A 10,320-nucleotide genomic window follows, 5' to 3' on the forward strand; every position below is an offset into this window, starting at 1 on the left:
TCTGGCGGTAATGCAACACTCGGATCCCAACCGCCATAAAACAACAACAACAACAACAACAACAAATATGATCGAAAACAGTAATAACGTGGTAAGAAATGACAACTGACATAACACAACTCTTAAAACAAAGAATGTCTCAGACACTCGGACTCTCAGTACAGGAGCTAATAGTCAAGTTTGTGGACGACACCACCCTCATCGGGCTCATCTCGGACGGGGATGAGTCTGTCTACAGGAGGGAGGTGGACCGGCTGGTGTCCTGGTGCAGCGGTAACAACCTGGAGTTCAATGCCCTGAAGACAGTGGAGATGATCGTGGACTTCAGGAAAGTCACAGCCCCCCCAGCCCCCCCCTCACCATCACAAACTCCCCCATCATCACCGTGGACTCCTTCCGCTTTCTCGGCACCACCATCACCCAGGACCTCAAGTGGGAGCCCACCATCAGCTCCCTCATCAAGAAGGCCCAGCAGAGGATGTACTTCCTGCGGCAGCTGAGGAAAGCCAAGCTGACAGCGGAGATGATGGTGCAGTTCTACACGGCCATCATTGAGTCCATCCTCACCTCCTACATCACCATATGCATAATCTATAATTTTGTGTACATAGTAAGCCTATTTTTTATCTTATAGTAAATTTAAATTGTGTTTCTTCAATTCATGCCCTACTTGATGCTATATATTTAGCTTTTATCATTGTTCATTGTTTTATGTTGCACCAAATCACCAAAGCAAGTTCTTTGAATTTTATTCCTTGGCAATGGCAATAAACCTTTTCTGATTCTGATTGGACAGGCATGATGTACAAAGTTTATGATGAATTGCAGATTCATGATTTCATTACCAGAGAATCCAATAAAATAATACCCATGGGTGGAAGTCAAGTCATATGGTTATTATTCATAATTTTTCGCCAAGTATAAAGTTCCAAATACAAAGCTCTTAAAAGCATTATCTTGTAACTGAGATATAATCATTTTTAGAGAGTAAAAATACCAGCAGCCGACCTCCTCCTTCACTGTGTACCTTGGGCGCAGAAGCAGGTTTAGGATCGTCTGTCCCAGATTCGGTCCTCTGGGGAGGGAAAGCAGTCTAGTGGATTATCTCTACAACAATGAATCTGCTTTAAAAAGTCCTCTCAGCTCTGGGACCACACCGCATGCTCATATGGACTCTCCACACACAGCCCACATTACTTCAAACAAGCTTTATGGATTACAAGAATATTACATTTGGTCCTCAGGTCTGGAGCTACAAAATAGGATTATTGGATATTACTTTTGTTTCAGACTTTGCCAGTTTCAGAAAGTGGTATATGAGACTTTCAAAAAAAGAAAGAAAATAGAGAAATGTATTGGCAAATGAATGGGCTGGTTAAGATGTTTAAGCCGTCCTGATCTTTAGTTAACATGCACCATTGCTTCACAATTTAAACAACTCTAACATTAGCAGGACAATTCAATTTAAGGCCTAGATTAGACCTGGCTTAATTTTGGGTTGCTACCATATTTTTCAGGCTATAGAGCACGTTTTGAAGGAACAATGGTAACACCTTTTGTATTTTATCTTTCACCAAAATCTAACATGACAGGTGTTTTTATGTTTCGCATTGGGGATATTTGGTACGATACCAAACTGCATGGCCCCTCAAAAAATCTGGTCCCAGTTGAATATCCCTGCCAAATAGAGACTGAAATGCAACGTCATTATAGGTCCCCAGGGCTCCGAATAACAAAATATGATAAATACATTTTTTCAAATATCTGCCTACTACTTGTACATCTAACACACGACTGTCAGAATTCATCCCAGTGAACATAAACCTGCAGTTTACATAACGGAATCTCCATTGGTTTTCAAAACTCTTCTGTCTGCCATTACTCAGGGTGTGACAACAGCATTTCAATCTGAAACAGTGTCCAGATGATTCTTTTGGAACCTTTTCTTCAAGGCAATCCTGGACAAAGATTCTGAATTTATTAACACATTATAAAACTACTTGTAGTCACAAACAATTTAAAATCAGTCATTTGTAGTACAGTGATCCCTCACTATAACGCGGTTCACTTTTCGCGGTCTCGCTGCTTCGCGGATTTGCATCATGCATTGTGTTCTGCATTCTGATTGGCTAAACAGTCTCTCCGCGTCTTCTCTACCTGTGTGTCAATAACGTTATGGATTAATATGGACACGTACGTAAAACCGCTTGCCAAATTGAAGTTTGCGAGGTCGGTGAGAGCGCCGCGCGTGAGCTTCAATGTTTTATGGAGTAGTTCATTGTATAATAACTGTAATAACTGTACTGCAGAAGTACCGGCAAGTTCCAGATGCCTTCTCGCTCGACTCATTTTCTATAGGAATCAGCCGAGTCTTGCTCAAATAAATCCAAATTTAAAAAAGATCTCACAGCAGAGCGTGCGTTGCAGATGGATAAGCACTAGCAGCAGTAGCTGATTTGAGGGGGAAATGTTTTTCTCTCCGCTGCGATACAGACATAGTGGGGTGCGTTTGTGGTCGTTGGGATTATGGAGTGCGATATTCGGACAATCAAAACAAAAAGGAACAAGAATATGTTAATCTGCAATAAATAAGTAACATTAGGCTACAACAAGCACTGATTTGAGTCAAATCGCTGCAGCAAGAATAAGACCACCGTCTGATCGTTAGCAGCATTTAGCGCAAAATCAACGACTCTGGAAACAGTTTGAATCGAGAGGGAGTTCTACATCTCATAAGGGTTCTTTATTTAGGGGAAATTTGCCTCTATTCAATGGCACAAATAGCTGATGAATTTTACGCCGCTAGATTTAATTAGAGCGGATTACCGTCATTTTAGGATCTCCATGGTAATGCTTGGGGGAGGGGCTTGACAACGTCTGACTCAGTTTTTCTGTTGCTCAGAAGTTGGGACTGACAGAAAAAGTAGTCTCGATTATGACTTGTCTCCTGCTCTGTGATCCTCCTCTCTCTCCTCCTGCTCTGTGATCCTCCTCTCTCGCTCTCCTCCTGCTCTGTGATCCTCCTCTCTCTCTCTCCTCCTGCTCTGTGATCCTCCTCTCTCGCTCTCCTCCTGCTCTGTGATCCTCCTCTCTCTCCTCCTGCTCTGTGATCCTCCTCTCTCTCCTCCTGCTCTGTAATCCTCCTCTCTCGCTCTCCTCCTGCTCTGTGATCCTCCTCCTCTCTCTCCTGCCGTCCTCTGTGACGTGTGCGGCTGTTATGAAGACAAAGTTGTAGCTAAAGACACAAACACTCGCGGTAAATCTGATATTTATACTGCACGTTCTGCTGTATGTGTCCAGCGAGTTGTTCTGTGTGTAGATTTAGTCAAATGTAAGTCGAGGACGAGCCACTGTATTAGGATAGGCAGGATTCTCGGGACTCGTTTTGATGTCGGGATCGACCAGTAGATGGCGATCGACAGGTTGCCCTGACTCAAGTTCCCGGCTTTAGTTTTTCTATCCACTGAGAAACACTGTCATCAGCAACAAGTGAACAACAGGTTTATTGATTTTTCTTTTGACCTTTATTTAATCAGGAAAGTCCCATTGAGGTTAAGACTCTTTTGCAGGGGAGTCCAGCCCCGAGAGGGAGGATCCTATTGTACATGTTTTTATTGGTAGGGGAAACCGGAGCACCTGGAGGAAACCTACACTGACATGGGGAGAACATGCAACTCTGTGCAACTAAGTGTTTTTAAAATAAACAATGGTCCATTTGAATCTTGGAATGAAGTAGCCTTCAATCATATAATTAAAGATGTTCTATGTAACTTTTGTGTGGAGGGTGGAGACTGGACAGACTAGACATATCTGCCCCAAAATACAGTTATAGTTACAGTAAGCTGTATTGTCACTAGGGCATTGGAAAATAATTGTTTGTGTCCACAATCAGTAATAGTCAGTTGGTTATAACAAAAAATGAATCAGACATTAACATAATTCACAAAGGAACTTGCTTTGGTGATTCGGTGCAACATGAAACAATGAACAATGATAAAACAAACTATATAGGTCAAAAGGGCAGGCATTAAAGAAAAAACAATACAAATCTGCTAAAGGATAAAAATAGGGTTACTATGTACACAAAATGTACGGTTGAATTTATATATGTAGTGCAGAAAGTGAACAGTGCAGTGAGTGATTTACCTGTTACATCCACCTGTCCGCCGGCGAGCATTTTCTATATCTCAAATATTCTCTTACATCATCACTTTTATTTCCGTGGTCAATACCAGCAAGCCATACATCATTTTAAAGCTTTTTCTCTCAATAAAACAAATATGTCATTGATTTACATTGAATAATATGCCCCAAGAAGCAATTGTCAATAGTTTGTGAGAAAGTCTCAACTTTTAAAAACGCATGTCCTACCTGTTTGCTGTTTATGACGGACGAAACGGCTTTAATTCTGTACATCCATGTGCTCAGTCTGTCTGTAAGGAACCATTTAACAACAATATCCACTTGTATTTTTCCTGAAGTTATCCGATTTCGAGATATTGTCAAGTAAACAAAGTTTTCTACACTTTGTGCAAAACAATACACACAGTGATTTGCAACACTGAACACACATGTATGCATTTACACACAGAAGTTTATCAAGATGTCACTTCCTTGCAATTCTAAAGCACTGACTGTCAAATGACCACACCCATGTGCCAATCCATTGAACACTGTCATCAGGCGACCAAACACAAGATCGCTTAATTGTAGACACACCAATCAAGTTAAAGCACTGTAAAAATGCAGCAAGTGAGTTCACCAAACTGAACCAAAATGGAAGGAAGAGGAAGAGTGATGACAAGGAGGAAGAGGAGGCAGAGGCCGTGCCAGAGGTGGAGGTGGAGGTAGAGGTGAAGGTAGAGGAAGAAGAAGAGGAAGACTTCAAGCAGGAGGAAGAGGGGGAGGAGTTTGGGAGGGTTCTTTTTTGTACTGGATAAAATGTTATGTTCATGAAAACTGGGAAATGTTTTTTTTTCCCGCCATGTTGGCTTAAGTTTATGGAACTATAGTAACACATACAAGTGTGTGTAGTGTTGTGCACAAAGTGTGAGCAGACATTGTGTTTACAGTTTTGAAAATCCGAGTGATGTTTTGCAAATTCTCTGTGTACTTCACCCATACGACTCTGTGCACTTAGAGCAAGGATTAGCCGAAAGTGTTTAAGGTTTTCAACAGCAGTGTGTAACTGGTGTGTAACTGGTGTGTAACTGGTGTGTAACTGGTGTGTAACTGGTGCAAACATAGTTAAGTCATATGCAACATGTGTGTTTCATATGGTAAAAAAGTTAGTGTATAGTTTTTACAAGAGTGTTTCATTTTGCAAAGGAGCTAAGGTGTTTTGCTAATTGGGTTTGTGGTTGTGCTAATTGTGTGAAGGATTTTGCTAATTAAAACAAAACAATCAAAATTGTGTTCATTCAATCAGCATTTATAAAAACATGATTTACACATTTGTAAGAAGAACCACTTTAGCTGTGCGCACATTGTGGTTTCAGCTCCGCGGTTCGCCACACCAGCTGGATGCAGCGCACGTATTGTTTCATTCTCTCTTTTTCGCGGTTTCAAATTGAATATGAGGAGACCATTTGCTCATTGTGGTTTGTAGAATACGTATGTGTTGCCAGCTTTGGCCCTGATCTCTCTGCGCCTGTTTAAACTGTGGCTTATGGAGCTGCCCATGCACATCCCAAACTTGGAGGGAGAGAGCGGCAACACTAGAGTCCTAGTTAGTTTGGAATTGATAAAGACAGAGTAGGCCTACAGCTGCTGTACAAATAGCCGATTGAGTCATTCAAGCCAAACTGCCTGGTCAGGTTGGTGCTCCTCAGGAGTACCTGATTGCCCTACGTTATGTGCGTAATGAGAGTGGTGGCACTGCAAAACATCTTCCCCGATCAAATACACAAAGCACTTTCATGTGCACTTTTTTAAACAACATAATGTCCCCAAATGACTTAGGCCAAAGTAAGTACTTTTAATTTCTAACACTCCTAAATTCTCTTCAACAGTCCAACATTTGTACCTGTCAGATTTGGACAACCATCCATTGTCACACCGGCCAGCTCGTCCCAATTTTCCAAAAGTAGATTTATCTTCTTGAATAAATCACTCCCAGTAGTTGTCCCTGTCATTGACTGAATGGCTGCCAGCTCCTCCGTGATGTTGAAGTCTGCAGGTATGCCACATAAGAAAAAGACTAGCTGGGCCGTGTCAAGTACATTGCATCCAAAGCTCGAGAAAAATAGTCAACTTTGACCAGTCTGTTCTTTAGCTGAATCGCCAGATTTCCTGCAGTCCTCAAACCTTCTCCTAACAGTGCGTTGGAAAAGTGGAACTGTCAACGTGGTGCTGTGCATTATCATGTTGCAAAATTAGGATGTTTGGGATGCTCTGGCTCAGCGTATATGACAGCATGTTCCAGTTCCTGTCAATATCCAGAAACTTCGGTGGCCATTTTGTTTATTGACCTCCCAGACCCCAGTCCCTATAAAGCAAGGCCGTGGCTGCAGAGCCGCAGCGCGGTCAAATGGCCCAGCAGTTTCAGGAACCGCGGCACTGCCATACAGCCTCATGGCTAACCCTAACCTTAACCCTAACCGTAACCCTAACCCTGACCCTAACCTTAACTTGTTGGGGTCTAAAACGGCGCGGTCACATAGCGCAGCAGTTTCAGGAGCCGCGGCACAAAATAACATGGCAGTTTTGGCCGCGCGCCGCAGCTCTGTAGACACTCCCATAAAGCAAAACTGAACATTTCAGAGTGGCCTTTTACTGTGGCTAGTCTAAGGTTATGTTCATACTGCAGGTCAGTTCTGTTTTTTTGCCCATATGTGACCTGTATCCGATTTTTTTCAGGGCAGTGTGAACAGCACACATAAAAAAGGCCACTTTCATATGTGGAAATACATCCCATATGTATCCGCACTTTTAGAATGCAACTTCAGTCTGAACGCGCAGGTCTTCAGATTCAACCTGAACGTGATCAATAGTCACAATTCTGAGTCAAACAACAGAGAAAGTGGAGAGAAACAGCACACGAAGGAGCCAAAAACTGTCAGTGGAAGAAGTTTGTGAACCCACCAATATGTGGGGTGACAGATCAATTCAGGAATCCAATTGCAAAGGATTTGGTCGAGCGAGGGATTAAACCAAAAAGTCCAAATTGGGCCGTATACCGTGCAGTGTAAACATGTAGCCTAAGGCACAACTTTGCAATATTCATGACATCTCATCAGCATCTGGATATGCCACACCTGTGAGGTGGGATGGATTATTAATATTACAATTAATTGCTTATCAATTGTTATTTTGACAGATGTGTGCACAATTAAATTCAGCAATAGTTCAGCTCATGAAAAATGGGAGCAAAGTGTTTAGTTTATATTTTAGTTCAGTGTACTTTACCGAAGTACATTTTATGTCTGAGAGCAGGTACTTTCTACTCCAATTAAGTAACACTGGATTAAAAAAATACCCTTTCATAACATTGAACAAAAAACTTAATTCGTAATCAACAAATTGTATATTAAAAATGATTCAGACTTAACTAATTAAACCTGAATCATTCATAATAAACGATTTGTTATTTGTAAACCCTAACCCTATTGCTCATTATGAATTAATTGGATCTAAATAAGGTGAAGTTATAATAAAGTGGTACCTTACAGCATGTTTTAAACTGGACAGAACATTACAATGTTTTTTTCTATGTTTTTTTTAATTGTGTTCATTATTCCCACTGCCAAAGGGTTTTGAGCTTAAGTCCCGGCATACGCATTTGAGTATACAAAAATGTATACAGTAAATACAAAATAACAATCACGTTTGTTCACCAAAAATCAGCAACGTCCTTTATCAAGATGTCTACATATTGTATGGTGCTGTAACAGTGAGTACTTCAATACACATTTAAAATCAAGCTCTTTTCTAAACCTTGGCAGAAATCAAAACAGTCTAACCCTAATGAGGCACTAACAGCTCAGAGGAAGAGGTGGGCTGACCTCAAAAGGCCTCAATAACCCAATAAGAGTGAAACTGTCAGACTTGTAAACAAGAGCAGGGCGTGTTTGTGACTCCTCCTTTGGGCAGGACCAATAAGAGCTCAGGAGAATACAAATGCTGCTGCCTCAAACCATTTCCATTAGATAGAAAATGACTTTTGTATGGAAGTCGAAATGTCTTGATTTGTCCTTTGGAACTGTTACTGCCTTTCTTCCATACGTTTACTGAAAATTAAAACAAAATGATATGCAGTAGAATTTTTCATATCTTAGAAGAATGTATATATGTGTACGTCAGTTCCTTTACAACAATTATGTGCAGTAGTTTTCAGTCAATAATTCATTTGTACATTTAACTGGCATTCAAAGATCAAGTGGGTTGTGTAATTACCAGAGGCAGGAGTAAGTCACAAATAAGTCTCAAGTCTTAATGTCCAAGCCACAAGAAAGTCCAAGTCACCAGGTCACGAGGGTCAAGAACGTCAAGTCCCCTCAAGTCATTACACATGCAAGTATTGCCTACTTTTCCTGTACTATTTATGTTTTTATGACATTGCTACATTTCTTTGAAGATTTGAGTTTGAAGTCTAAATTCTACATGTGTCTGAATGTGCAGTGTGTACAGCCAAGAGGTTAAAACACTGTGACAACAATATAAAGCAGGGTGGGCGGGGGTCCCCTTCCCAAAAAAAACTTTGGACCTTTCGAAAACACGAGATGCTTGTCTACAGAGCCTGGGGGGATTTGAATAGGGACAGATACAAAAAACATCGTATTTAACAGTGCATGTAAAACAGCAGCCCGATGCATGCAACACAGTGCTCATAGTTGGAGGTCATTCTCAGCACGTGTCCCTAGAAGGGGACTTTTCACTCAGTAAAGGACACAGAGATATGAACAAAATTAGGACAGAGACAAGAAAATATACTGCTGTATATGGCATATCCAACATGTGGTTTCTCTTTATAAGATACACATTTTTTCATTGATTTTGAATGAACAGGGACTATATTCAAAAGTGTAGTTGGAGATGTTAATCGCCAACTGGGGTTCGGGAGCAGGACCACGCCTCAACCTCTTACTGCTCCAATAACCACGCTCCACTCCTTAACCACATCTCTTGTCGTCTCTGCTCTCTCGACCCCGCCCTCCCACCCCATGTCTCTATCATCTTCACCTTAACACATCACCATCTAAGGAGGAGGGGTTCTGAATCAGCTGGGCTGATCACCCGAGACAGAGCCCCATCCTGAGTCTCTACCCAGCCAACTCTCATCGATCCATCATCGATCCATCTTAGATCCATCTTCGATCCATTATCACTATTATCAATAAACATTCTTTCATATTCCATTGTAGTGGTGTGGTCCTTGCTAGTGAACTGTAGTCACATGTATTTAATTTGAGTGAATGTCTGACAGTGTTTAAGTGAGTGGTTCCCCTTTAAAGCCCCGGCCCGTGTATGCTCAGAACCTGCTCAATCAGCGCTGGCCTCTCAAACTGGATTTTGGAACTAGAAATATAAAATCCCTGGCGTGACCATCCACGGACGCGATGCCCCTACAGTGAAATACCTCACTGCAGTGCATCTCTGTGAACAGTATTGTTGCGCCTAGCAACGCTTTTAATTAGAACAATTACAAGTCCGCAATTGGATATTTTTGAATTAAATCTCACACAATAGCCTTCAAATTAGGCTTATTTCAAATAAAGCTTTTTTTTTTTTTCAAGTTGGAAGGCGTTGATAAATTGGGGTCTTAACCTTTTCACGTCCGTCCTGTCTGTGCTCACATAGAGAATGTTGTCCATAAACGTTGCTGTGTGTGAATAAATCTAATAACAAGTCTTAATTTCTTCCATCCAAAGCACATGTAATAGTCCATCCAAAGCACATGGCTCATGGAAACACAATGCTGTATTTACAAGCAATATGGTTCTTGTAAAAGATAAAGCTATTTATTATAACTCTGGAAGTTGTACATAATTTTCAAGGATATAGCACCAGTGTCCCTGTGTCCTTGTTTCTGTTGCCAGCACAGTTCTACAGAGAATACATTTTCCCCGCCTCCAAATCAGTCTGTCCACAAGTCCTCGTCTTCACTCCCACATTACAGAGGCTCTAACACTTAACAATAGAGCACCACCCAAGGAACAATGTCCATTGCATTTATCCACGTTTGCCACTTTGTGCCCGCAGACAATAGGCTACCTACTCCTAATGGACCCAAGACCATGTGGCTTATAGTATAGTAAGACTGCAATTCTCAGAATAAAGGGTTTTTGTGAGGTGTTGAAGCAGTTCCAAAAGGACTTTAAA

The 10,320-nt window shown here is 41.3% G+C and overlaps 1 long non-coding RNA gene across 1 annotated transcript in view; it reads right to left on the reverse strand.

Moving 5' to 3' along the window:
* Positions 1–409: 409 nt before the first annotated feature.
* LOC140369541 (uncharacterized) overlaps positions 410–10,320 on the reverse strand; it is a 185,802-nt gene continuing 175,891 nt past the window's right edge. The window contains exon 2 of the long non-coding RNA XR_011928232.1: positions 410–567. This is a non-coding gene — a long non-coding RNA (uncharacterized lncRNA). The remainder of the gene's footprint in view (positions 568–10,320) is intronic.

This window comes from Eucyclogobius newberryi, unplaced genomic scaffold, assembly GCF_026437365.1.
Source record: "Eucyclogobius newberryi isolate DKJ021-1_F unplaced genomic scaffold, fEucNew1.0.hap1 SCAF_20, whole genome shotgun sequence".
In the NCBI taxonomy this organism is placed as follows: domain Eukaryota; kingdom Metazoa; phylum Chordata; class Actinopteri; order Gobiiformes; family Gobiidae; genus Eucyclogobius; species Eucyclogobius newberryi.